At 35.3% G+C, this 14037-nt stretch overlaps 1 protein-coding gene across 9 annotated transcripts in view; it reads right to left on the minus strand.

The window, feature by feature from the left end:
• LOC129750710 (tetraspanin-18) overlaps positions 1-14037 on the minus strand; it is a 222641-nt gene that overhangs the window by 64629 nt on the left and 143975 nt on the right. The window lies entirely within an intron of this gene.

The raw sequence follows: 14037 nt of genomic DNA on the forward strand, positions 1-14037 counted from the left end.
TTGGCGGTGAGAAATAGTTTACAGTTCTTAGATGTCGTTTTATATTTGTGTAGCACGAAATTTTCATTCAGGATTTTAGAATCAATATCGAAATTTTGAATACATTACATGATTCACAAAGAATCATTTGAAATGGCTGCATAATTATTGATTGAATTAATTTTAATTTCACATTCAAAGATAGATCAGGATGCATCATATAAAAGTTTTATAATATAAAGGTCTATTCGGGTGAGACAGAACGCTCGAAGATATACTTATTTTTAATGTCACAAATAATGTGTAAAGTAAAGAATCTGTAAACATTATTGGAGTATTTATATAGAAAAAGGAATTAAAAATGGACAAGAAAAATTGTTATTGTTGTTTTGCTTCGAATTCATTTCTTTCATACCATTCTCTTATTCCAAACTATTTATAAACTATTAGGACGTGGCCGGCGCCGTTATTGATGTTAAAAGAGAGAGGGCATCAGTTTTGTACAAAGAGATTGAGGTGCTAGTCCCAAGCGCCTTTCTTTTGACATCTATGCAAAGTTGGTGGCCTCGGTCAATCATGGAGTTACGATGACGAATCTCATCTCATACACCTAGGTACTATGCTAAGGAAAAATTACAAATTATTTTACATTTTCTCACGACCTTAGGATGATCAAAAAGTTATTTGTTATTACTCATCACATCCGAAATTACTATCTCATTTCAAGCGCTCCCCAGTGTTGAGTCAAGTAGTGGGTACCTTCCCATTCATCTAAACATATTCATTTTACAATATATTGTGAAACTTTCTCAATTATTTCATTTCTATGAACTTAAAAAACGGTTTAGAACAGTATGAATTCACTTTGATATATCTTTGTTTTATATTTCATAACATTATTTAAATTGAAAATCTTTGAATGTATTCACTTATTGAAACGTTCAAACCTCCATACAAAAATAATCCATTGGTGCTATCAAATGATAATTGCAGGAAAAAGGCTTCGTTTATCTTTCTTTTGTTTATTTTCATTTTTTAGCTGGCTGCAGCTCTCCAATTGAGCTCAAAGCTTAGCTTTTGCAACACGTGCGCAAAGTGAAAATAAACGTGATAGTCGATGATAATCCGTTAATTAGTTCACCCGAACAGCGAGCGCGATCCAGGTGCAGTTTGGTGATGATTAATGAAGTTTTTTTTTTAAGTCGGCTAGTCAGGTGCTACACTTTACGACTGTCGCAGTCTTTTGAGAAACACTTTGAATGACACACTTTGTATGATAAGGTGTAAAACAAGCGATAAATTAAAGATAAACTGGTAATGCACGAGAGGTGTTCATATTTAGAACTAAAAGTTTGGCCAATTCAGACAACAAAGAAGAACTTCTCGATTGCACTATCAAATATACAGAAAGTATCTAGTTTTTATCGTGATATATTTTAATCCGAAAGATTCGTAGACTTTTCGATTCTTAAAAAAGTAGTCAAGGCATCTCTAGTGTTGATCTGATGAGTAACCGTATCTGTCACTACTGCATGACTTATTATCCGCACAATTAAGCAATTCATATCTCGTTATCTCAAATATGAGTCCATGACAATCTTCATTGCACGAAGTGTGTGTGTCGCTTGGGATGTTAACCATTTCAAAGTGTGCCTTTCGCAAACGGTTTTTGGATTTTTTCCGTTATAAAATATTTTGTGGGAATTTAAAACAGAATAAAATTAAAATAAATCATGTAATTCTACCTTGTATGAATTCATGAGCTTTCTTCGGAACAAATTTAATTTTAATCTTACCTAAAGTTTTTCACTTTTAAATCAATTGAGGTTAACAGGATCAAACTAATGGTATTCCACTTATATTTTTTCAGGTAACCTACAGTATTACAACAACTTCTTCAAACAGTAACCTCAAAACATGCAACTAAAGTCCACCGGGAGTGCAAACAAAATGTTACAACAACTCGTACGCTAGTTGACTTGCTCCCATTCTATAGCAACCTACACAGAACGTATGAATCACTTTTATTTGATTGAATATCTATAGCTAGTGGTTGGGTGTCTCGTGTGTGACGTTTACGTGAAAGGCTCGAACTGTACCGCTACATGCTTCATGCGATCATCATATGATGTAGCAGCAAAAATATCACAACCTATTCTCAAAAGCGTGACCGCTTGCACGCGGTCGATATCGGAAAAAATAGATTGCTATCATCCCAGTCGTCACATTATTGCAGGAACTGGATAACCTGAATATTAATAACATTAATTTAAAAATTTTCATTTGAATTGATGGCAGTTTTTGCTTGAATTCCACGAAAAATCAGAAATAACATGTCTAAAAACTCCATTCCACAATTTATCGCATTTTGCCTTGTAAAAAAAAACTTTGCTCACAGAGGTTTTGGAAACAAATTAAGGAACCATGTTATATTAGGGTGGCAGCCCAATGGGTCATGTAGAATTTCATAAATCGACCATATTAATTTTGTAGTTGGGCCAAAATACTGACCTGAGCAAAATTTCATTTCAATCGGATTTGATTTAGGGTTGCCTCAAAGCGGGTTTTGGTTGTTTTACACTAAAAAATCACCAAAGGGGAGACCAAAGGTGCAATTGCAATGCATTGCGATGCAATTTGTAAAAATCGACTTTAGAATTTTAAAATGCACGTAAGGTGGGACCAATGGAAATTCGGAGAATTGAAGTTATAATTTTAATGTTGATGTCAAATGAGTTATAAATGCTTGAAACGTCGAGATTCGGTGTTATCTAGAAGAAAATTTTTTGTTCAAAAATCACCTATAAGGGACTTTTTCTGAAAGTCCCAGGAAGTCGATTTTTGGCCATTTTTTTTAGATAACAGCAGATCTCGATTTTTCATGCATTCCTAAGTCATTTGACATCAAAATTAAAATTTCGAATTTCCGGATTCCCTTGTTTCCCAGTAAGTGATTAAAATTCTAATGTCGAAGATTGACAAAAAAATGTTTAGAGATAACACCAGATTGATATAACGAACACAAACACATACAGGATCTCAATGAAACTTAATGTTTCCTCGAAGAGATTCTTTTTTCTTAACTCTAAGCGTACAACTTCCGGGATATGATGGCTAGCATCTTACAAATGCTAAAACCACCAACCCACAGAAAGTGTACCTACTGTGTATGCCGTGACCGGGATTCGATCTCATACACGCTGGCTTAGAAGACCTGAAGGCTATCCTCTACGCCACGGGCTGCGGCATTTCGAAGTTTTATGCACTTTTAGTCATTTGGCATCAAAATCTTTTTTTTTCTGATTGACTTTGGTCTCCCCTTTGGTGATTTTTAGGGTAAAAAAACTTTGAAAACTTTGAGCCCCTAAATCAAATCCGATCGAACTGAAATTTTGCTTATGTCAGTTTTTTGGGCCAAACTACAAAATGGTCGCTTTTCAAAATTCGTTCATGACTTTTTTCCCATATCTCGATTGCAATGTAATTGTCACCCTAATGTTTATATGGTAAATTGGTAATTTATGTAAAACAACGAGTTTAACTCAGTTGATGCAAAGCTGTTTTCGGATTTTCTTTTGACCCCAATTAACGAGGTACGAGTGTACGAGGTGTAGTCGTGAAGACCAGAGCATAAATTTTTCAAACATCATAGCTGACGGGGTTGCTGATTTTCCTCCACCATCACGTTTCAGATCTCATTTGATTACTAGGCATGCTTCAAGGGACTGGAGAAGCTTGACTATCGTCATGGATTTCTGTCCGCATGACGCATGTTATTTTTCAAACGACGGTCGTCAAGCAAGATGACGGCGTCGGTTGAAAGCATTTGTGTACAGAGCGTAAAAAAGTCACCGTCATCAGTAAAAAAATTGTGACTATGAAAAAGTTAAAGCAGTCGCATTAAACACTGACGCCTTCTTATGAGTAACCAAGCAAACAATTTTTCCTGAACCTTCAGTCAAATGAAGCTTCGAAATAATCATAGTCGCCTTCAGTTCATCGACGCCGAGAAGGACACGCAGAACAAGCAATCCAAACACTGGACATTTTTCGATTCATACACAATTGCTTTGAACCGACGCCATCAACTTGCTTGACGACCGTCGTTTGAAAATAACATCCATCACGCGAACAAAAATCCATGACGACAGTCATTTGTCATTGATCGATTTGTCCTTTTTAGTCCCTACGGAGTTCTCCTCGGTCGAGATAGTAGATGTTTCGTTCGATTTTATACCGGGCCTTGACTACCCTGGACTGATCTCCAAAAACGGAAACTTAGTTGAAAACTTTTTTTTTAAACTGTGACCCAAAGATGGGTCTTGACTCAAACATTCAGTCAGCGAAACTCATTTCTCTACAAAAAAAAAAATTAGTTGAAAACATTTTCATTCCATTGTATGTCTATTTGAACCGGTAACGGGTTTCAGTTTCACCATGACCAATGACCAATGATGAACGTGTCCTTTTCGGCGTCGTCTTAGATTTTTTAAAAATCTAAACAATAAATATTCCGTCACAGTCAAAAGACGGCGATGAACTAAAGGCGACCACGGTATAAATAAACAAGGTAGGCTACTAACACGAGTAAACAACTCGTTTGAATGTAAACAAGTGACGTCATTACTATCTTCGAATAGTGTACTACGTAAAAAGTTTTGCGCGCGTAAGCTAATGCTGCATATACCGAGGATCACTAGATCGATAGTAATGACGACATTCTCGGGAAGATATCACCATCATCACCATCATCATCATCATATTGTACACCGTGGAAAGCGACTATGATCATTCCGACGCTTCATTTGACTGGAAGTTGAGGCGAAATTGTTTGCTTGGTTACTGATTTGAAAGCGTCTGTTTTGAATGCGACTGCTTCATTTTTTTCAAAGTCACAGTTTTTTGACTGATGACGGTGACGTTTTTAATCTCTGGTGAAGACCAAGGTGGGTATATATTCAGGAGGTGTTCCCGAATAACGAATTCCCGATTCAGCCATTTTGGCTATGTAGGCTATGCAACTATACGGAACTCATGAAGTTTGTTTACCAACAAACCCCAGAAAAGCTGAGCAAAAACTAAACAAACTCATTGAGAGCCCCGCTCACTCCTCGCCTACTTACTGTGAAAGTCGGAGAACCTAGTGTATCTAAGAACCTTGGTGAAGACCTGGGGGAGGAAGACTGAATAAAAAAAGAAAAAAAAAATCTTTCAAACGTCAAATTTCTCTCATCAATCTACCGACCAGTGCGAAGGTACGAAATTTCACTTTCCTATTTAGTGATTTTTAATAAAACTTATTTGATGCTGAAAAGCACATGTTTTGCATAAAACAATGATTTAATTAGGTTTTGCAAATTCTTGTATGATCAGACGTTTTGAGTCGCTCAAATTTCGTCAAAGTTTTGAAGCTGATAAACAAAAATGGTTTGATTAATGGTTGTTCTAAAAATACAGCTAAATCTAAATTAAGCACCTAAACAACTGAGTTACATGACTCGCTACACAAAACTGATCATCTAAAGTCAAAATTTGAACGATTACAAATCTATTCCACAATTGCTGGCTTTTTACCGAACAGTAAAAAAACGATACAGAAAACGATACAGCAAATTTCAGTCTTCCTCCCCCAGGTTTCCACTATTTTCAATAAAATTATGCCCAAATATTGCAAGTGAAACTGAAACATAGCTAAAAACAGAAATCCTCTTTTTTTACTTCTTTTATTATAAAATCAGTTTATCAAAAACTGAAAAAAAAAGATTCTTACAGAAAATTTTTAACAGAAATGACAATCATACATTAGAAAGCCTTTCAAAATTTTAAGAACAAGACGAATATTATTGGTTTGAGTGCTCCTTAGAATGCCTCAAGCTTGTGAAATGTTATGCGTTGCAGGCTTCAATTGATCCTAGGCCTAATACAAGGTCTCATGCCAAATTTGGGCCAGATCGGATCACGGGAAGGGGTCGCTCACCGAGCCTAAAGATTGTATGGAATTTTAGACATTTTGTTCGGGAGTAATATGAAAATTCAGTTTTTCATGAATAACTTTGGTCCCCTTCGGCCGATTTCTTTTGAAAACGGGTTTGTTTTAAAGCGTAAACTAGGACAAATATTTCATCCGAAGAATTTATTTCATTTTGACTTATGATAAAAAAGTTATTAGGCTTCAAAAATTAGGTAACTTTTTTCAGGGTGATATTCACCACTGTTAATGCTGCGTCAAAATGTTCGAAGCAATGTCTCTCATTAAAAGTGATGAATATCACCCTTAAAAAAGATAGCTATTTTTTGAAGCATAATAACTTTTCTTTTCCTTAACTGTGCAGACTTCGGATGAAATATTATTCATAGTTTAGGCTTCAAGGAAAACCGTTTTCAAAAGAAATCGGCCGAAGGGGACCAAAGTTATTCAATTTTCATGTTACTTCCGAACAAAATGTCTCAAAATCCCATACAAATTTTAGGCTCGTTGAGCGACCCCTTCCCGTGATTCGATCTGGCCCAAATTTGGCATTAGAACTTGTACTAGGCCTAGGATCAAATTAAGCCTGCAGCGCATAACTTTTTCAAAAGTCGGGTCGGGGCACTCAGTGTTCCTGTTTATATATTTCTGGTGAAGAACTGTCCGCTTTTCAAAACTATTGTCAAATTCACTGGATTGCATTCTTCATTTACAAGTTATAAATGATTCTCCTTAACGTGGGTGTCTCACCCCTAGTTTCCCTGTGCACCTCTCCTCTGATAAGAAAAACTCAATTTGAAGAATCCTTTTTGGGAATTTTTTTTGCTCCAAATCTTCTCGAATAGAGTTCAAAGAGTCATTTTTCAAGGCTTTGTACCCAACGTAATCTTTAAAAGTTAATTTCATTCTTTAGTTAAATTTGTAAAAAAAAATCCATTGTAAGATCAAATCTAATGTTTTTTTTTTTCTCAAATTGAATTAGTCTTGGATATTCGTACCTTAAAATGATCACATTTTCAAAGGTGATAGAAAGTTTTACTTAGAGGAACATCCGATGTCAAAAAATTAAAGAACATAAGCCATAAATATCTCAAATTTCTCGAGAAAAAATGCAACGGCTCACCGACAGGGAAGCGGAAATTGAGGGTTCTGCCGGTGAGCCGATGTATCTTTTTCGAAAAAATCAATTATATTTACGGCTTATGTCCTTTCTTTCTTTGATATCTCATGTTTCTCTAATTCTTCCTATCACCTTTGAAATGTGATCAATTTGTGATATTTTTAAAAGTTTGGTAATTGTGTGAACAAATGCCGTTTTATGAAACTTCTTCATTATAACTTCTAAACTTAATTTTTTAGAGTTCTCGTTCTCATGGAAGTTCAATGATGAACATTTAGGGCAATACTTGATTTGATTGAATGTTGGACCACCCCAATAACAAGAAGGTTAATGAACCTAATTTTTTCCAGTTTGTTTTCAAATTCAAATAAAGATAGATTTTATGATAGGTACAATATTCACAATTCCTATGCCTGTGTTGCTTTTATTTCTTCCTCTTTCATTGAGTGCCAATTGGGAAATTGGCCGTTTATTTGCACCCATTACGGCGGTCATTGTTAATTATGGCCGCTGCTAATCAGATGCTGGCTGCTAGAAGGAACAAAAAGGCAGCCGACAAAGCTAAAAAAAACACGAACGAAAACTAACTTCCCAAGCGCGGAACTAAAAGAAAAAAACTAAGTCTTAACCTGCCTTCAACGACAAACCAACAGCGAAGACGACGGCGAATAACTTTTAATTATTTTCGCGAAATTGTGGATGGAAAAACGTGGTGGCGAGCATCGCGAAAGAAAGATAAATGTGAAATGTCGTAGCACCTAACGGGTTCTTCCGGGTTTATGCTGCCATATTTTTTGTCAGTCTTGGACAAGAGTGACGAGAGATGTTTTACCAAAGGGTCTCCAACATATTAGCTCTACTTGGAATGGCTCTGAATTTGACAAGGAAAAATAACGCTCATTTGGCTTGACTTTCGTTGGGAAAAAATATCTAAAGAAAAAAAACCATCTCGTTTAAAATGAGAAGTGTTTTTTAGAATCATAATTGATGTTTGATTGGTTTTTTCTTAAATACATACTTTAAAACCTACATTTTAAATAGGTAAAAAATACTATCGAATAAGCTAAAAAAAGTTTTGAGTTGGAATCGGCTGATTTCTATGGCATGACCGTAATCAAGATAGTCTCCAGTTGTACAAGATCTAAGATAGGGGTCATCTCAGCTACAAAGGAAACAATTTCGTAGATGTTTCCACGAATAGAGCGATAAAACTATGTATAATTGGCGACGAATAACGGTGGATTTGTGCTTTAAAAAGAAAAAAAAAACAATGTCTCAAGACATTTAAAAATCATTGAAATAAGAAATAAAAAATACATCTTGGATACTTTACAGTAAAGTTGCTTAGTACGTAATTGAAACATATTTCATTATCCACTTTTTGACAGAATCATATTTAATCTAAAACCACATGTGAATCCAATTGAACAATTTGAAAACCAGTTTGAACCCAAAGCTTAGGTTAGTCCTACTTACATCTATGCAATCGAATTGAGACGTTTTTCATTCATAAGACCATCCCAACCCCCAACAGCAACTACACATGTATCGTGTTTAATTACGCCAGTATCAATTTCATGCATGATCTTGTGCGGCTTCCATGCATACATCTATTTCATTCATCACTGGCTACAACTTGCTTCCTTAATTTAGTGTTCGATTAATGCCGCCGTCTCAACTACTGGGTTTGGCCAAAGTCAGACAGAGGCCAAAGCAGTACTTCGTAAGTAAGAGTCTGAAGCTGAAGTTGATGCGTTTGAATTCGCATTTGATGAACGCCAACGACAGTCAGTCACTGGTGTATTGTTTTTATTCTCCGGAAAGCCGAGTGCAAATTGAATTTGTTTCAGTGATTAGGCGTACAATACTGGATTGTTGGATGGTCGGTCATTCAACGGAATGGACGCTCCACCGCATCGATTGGTGTCAATTAAATTAACGCCCAATTTGAAACGTATTAGGAAGATTGATAGGTCAATTGATTGGCTTGAGATTTCTTGTTAATAAATTAGCATTATCATCGATAAGAAGTGTCTTTTCTTAGACCTTGATCTAAAATATCTATAAATAGTTTGATTTTCCGAAAAAAAAAAATCAAAAAATTGATTTTAAATTCAAACTATTTTGTGTTTACTTGTAGTTTGTTTACTTAGAGATCGCTGATGTGGTCTAGTGGATAGGCTCGCGCGAGTCTGGTAACCCTGGGTTCTGGGTTCGATTCCCGGTATCGGTAAGCAAACCTTTTGTGTTCGAATCCCATAAGTTGCCGACAGGTAAGATGTGTTTCGTTGTATGAATAATCATATATTTCTAAGGGGCATGAATGCAGGGGCAGGGGCAGGGAATGCATCTGGGGTTAATCTGATGAGCCAGAGACTATTGCAAGCGGAGTGGATTGCCAACCATTGCAAGTCTCTGAAGGTTGGATGCCTTCTCTCGACGAACCATCGGCCGTGGAAGCCTGAGAAGCTATTCGAAGGCCAAGCCACACAGACATAGGCTGGACCTTGCTATCGATGGGGGAACCATACATACATACATACACGGTAAAAAAATGGCGCTGCTATTCCAAAGACGTTCTCATGATAATTTTACCATTTCTGCGTTATAGTATTTTCAATCACGCAAATTATAACATCAATTTTGTTAAAGTGCTCATGAATGTTATTGAAATTACTATGTACCTGGTAATTTTCTATGACAGTCAATGTTTGTTGTCAAAAATACTATGGTCATGATTATTTCATCATAATTTCTTTTACAACTAGCGTCCGCATAGTAATTTAGACGTTGTGGCACCAATTCATATCAACAAAATACTACGCACATGGTACTTTTGAGAACATAACATATTTGACTCAAAAACATCCAGAGGACTGAACCAGCTGTCAAATCGCATTCAAACGAACCGTACCAAATTTTTGGTACCAGAACGTCAGTGTGGTTCCCGAAATCAAACACTTCACCCCATAACAGACTCGAAATAGAGTAACATTTTGGTTGCCAAACGCATCTGTTGTTGGCATACTGCAGATTTAGAATCAATTTTAACAAGGATTATGCTGAAAACTCTGCATTCTGTGCCCAACCATAATTTATTAACGTTACCAAAGATCCCTTTGATTGACATTCCCGAGCCGCAGATATCAATTTAAGGATTATTAAAAAATTGCTTCTGGTTGAAATTGTTGCAATGAAGACGGCCATATTGCCCATATACGTGTTTCACTCGTTTGAATGTTCTTCTTCCTGCGGGTTTCTTGACCAAAAAACTTGAAACGGAAATGTTTGCTTTCTTCAGCCCCTTGAAAACATCAGTGCGTTTGATAATTTTACTATGGTAAACATTCTTGTTGTTTATACACACAAAAAAAAGCATAGTAAAACTACTAGATCCGTGGTTTAAATGAACAACAGGCAACCATATTTTTGAGTCAAATATGTTTTGTTGTTTATAATACCTTACGCATAGCTAGTTTACCATGTGCTCAATTTGGCTGCGCATAGTAAATTCGACTGCGTTTTAGTAAAACTGTCATTCAAATGATGCATTGTTTGACTTCGTGCCTAGTAAAATTGATATGTTTCATGATTAAACTAGTAGGTATGTGTTATGATAAAGATTAGGAGGAGCGAGGAGCTTGATTTTAAATTTACTTTTTACTTTTTTTAAAATTACTATGTATGTTTGTTTGTTTCTGTCCATGCATGCATTAAAACATTAAAATTCACACTTCCGACACACGTCGGTCAATGTTAGTGTGTTCTCCCGATGCTCTGGAAAGATTTTCAAAGTTATGAAACTTGAAAGCAGCTCAAAATTTGTTTGTTTACTCACGGGTTTGATGATTATTGATCCTAATTAGTACACGGAAAAGTTTCTATGCTTCTAAAATTAGAACGAAACTTCAACCCGTAGATGAACTAGAAGCATTTTCGTGCGAGTAAAAAAATTGCGATATTTTTTAAGTTAAGGGAGACTTGATCCTTTATTCAGGAAGCCCAAATCCATGGAAAAAATCAAACAAAACCCCAAGATAGAATGTTAATTGACTATTTTGGTCATGTTTGTTCTCATTCCACAATCTATAATTGTCAGAAAAAAAATTCTATAGCTTATTCTCAACCCTTATGACATTGCATACTTACGGGCGCAATTTTTTATAAACAAGAGAAAATCAATTATTTTGACCCATTTCTTCAGATAATTGATGGATGAATATTAGCTATTGTATAAATATTAGTAATCGCGTAATCAGCAATGACCACGATCCATTGAGAAGAAGAATATTCCGGGATCATTTGTACTCATATATTAGGGATCAATTGTACCCAAAATCAACATTTTAGAAAACTTTTTCTGAGAAAAGTTGGGAGTTTTCCATCGCTTTGGATACATTGCATTTTGAAGTTCATTCTTCGAAAGATTGATGTATTGGAATAAATATTTTTGTTATAATATTTCCATGTAAGGGACATTTTAAAATGATGAAAAAAGATCTTCAAGTCACACTTTGTGAAATTGTTCAAACAAAGTTCAATAACCCAAAAACTTATTTTGTTTAAATTTTTTGAGCTTCAACCATTGCTGTTTCGTTCCATTTGGTACATTTTTCTAGAACATTTGATCTTTGTACGACATTCCAGTTTGGAGATATAGCTAAGGAATCAAGTATCCCCAGGGATCAAGTATCCTCATTCTCCCCTACTTATAGTTTGTTTACATAGAAATGGCAAAAAAAATGCTTTAAAAATGCTTTATATAGGTTTCCCTAATTAAATATTAAAAAATTAATTAATGGATGGTATTGAAACAAAGTTTAGGTGATGTCAGGTCTCAAAATAGAAAATCATGTTCAAAAGTGTCCTATTTGTGAACCCTTCACAAGTTTTCTGACTTTTATTTTCTATTATTTTAGCAAAAAAAGCTTAGACAATCGTTGCACTGCTGAGCGCATGTTTTAAGTTTTTATGCAGTATTTTAGTCATTTCGAAAATTCGCACGATTTGTTTGTCGCTTTTACTCATACAGGATTGGTCATCAAGATCCAAAACATGAAATGTTCGGAAAGGTAGAAAAAAAATAAAAAAAATCGTTAAAAATCCCCTATCTATACCTCTTTGAAGACGATGTCTTTTTAAAAAAAAAAATGCTTTATATCTCTCTTGGAAGTGGATCGATTTTTACATTATTGATATCAATTTTGAGCTTTGGGATGCATCAAAAGTTTCAGATTGTTCGACTGATTTTTGCTCCAGATACGCAGTATTTAAACATTTATCTTTTCAGGAAGTTAATTAATAGAAATACCTTTTTGATGATTGTGGGATTATTTGTAATAAAGGCAGCGTAGCATTTAATCTTCATGAAACATTCACATCACATTGAAATGTTTCCCAACAACATTTCAGTTGAGAAACTTTTTTGATCAAATTCAATTTAACGAAGGGGTAATGAAGGCCAAAAAACACTTGGCTCTAATGTCTCTGGTATAACCCGACGGCAGATTGTATTTCACATACACAACTAGTATTTCAGGTCTTCCAACCTGCGGCTTCGATTTTTTTTTGGGATTTTGAGTAAAAACTGTGCATAGTTTTGACAATAGTTTCATCAAATTCAAGGGGTTCATTGTTGGTATGAAATACAATTCAACAAGATTCGTCGTGTAAATGGAACAGATTATCTCGAGTTTAGAGAAACAGTGGAATAATCTGTAAAATTTTGAGTTATTGGGCGGGATGAAGAATTCAAAATAGAACTGATAAACCGATTTGCCAATTTTTTGTTCTGACGCAAAACTTAATTTCCCGATGAAGGAATTTTAAAGTTTTAGTTAACTATCAACACAAAAACCACGTGGAAAGAGAAAATATCTCAAAAAGTCTTATTTCATCGGAAAACATTCCCGAGCGGACTTGATTGACAAAATTAAACCTAACCCAATAAACATTTTGGCTGCTTAAGAACGGCAATTCGCTGAACAAAAGCTGAGCTAAAGCATAATTGCTGCTTCAGCTTAATGGTTGAATAAAGACAAACTATAACCATGTTTCAGCGTTTAAAGAAGTCTCAGTGCAGCCAATGGAAGTGGAGTTGAAGAGTTGCTTCCATAACACTTTTTCAGCCTTTATTCAACCATTCGCTACCATTGGAATTTGACAGACTGTGAACTGTGGTAAAATTGCCCTGCATCATGGCGGCTTGATTGGAATGAGAGGGGAATTTTTGTTTTCCTTATGCAATAAGATTTTTTTATGATTTCCCATTTAGTTTAGTTTTGAAATAAAGATTAAATTTTCTCACGAATGTTATTTTTGGTACCCAAAACTGAGAAAAAAGATCATTTCTCTCACACTTATTAAAAAAAAATCTTCGGTTGAGAGGCATGTTGGTCGCTTAAGATCGACAAATTTTCATCGCGCCTCAGACTTCATGATTGGTTCTGCGTACTGCGGCATGCGTCCAACAAGCCGGAAGTTTGAAAGTCGGGGCAGTTGAAACGAGAAAAAAAAACAACACAGAGGGGAAAAAGTGGGTGCCAAACATCGGATAGACAACTGAAGGTCTTTATTTTTTTTTTTGGTAGATCCGTCAATTGACGTTTAATGACGTTTGCTGAATAACTTCTCCAGATCAAGATGATTAAAGGCTGAAGACACGTGAATTAGTGAATTTTTGAGGCCTTTTTTCAGCCAGATTGCTGATTAGAAATTGAACCACAAAAATTTTTCAGCGTTTATGCAGCAAAAAGTGTTTGTTGGGAATGACCCGCTATTAAAATTTGGTATCTGAAACCTTTTTAATACTTTGATTAGCCACTGCTTCACAAAAAATCGATACTATGCCTTCAAAATATTCTAAAAATAATTTCATTACAATGGATTGGAACATTTCGGAGGAGAAGTGCGACTAACACGACAATTTTATATAATAAATGACTCCTTAAAATTGTCCTTAAAAAGGCAC

This window comes from Uranotaenia lowii, chromosome 3, assembly GCF_029784155.1.
Source record: "Uranotaenia lowii strain MFRU-FL chromosome 3, ASM2978415v1, whole genome shotgun sequence".
NCBI lineage: Eukaryota > Metazoa > Arthropoda > Insecta > Diptera > Culicidae > Uranotaenia > Uranotaenia lowii.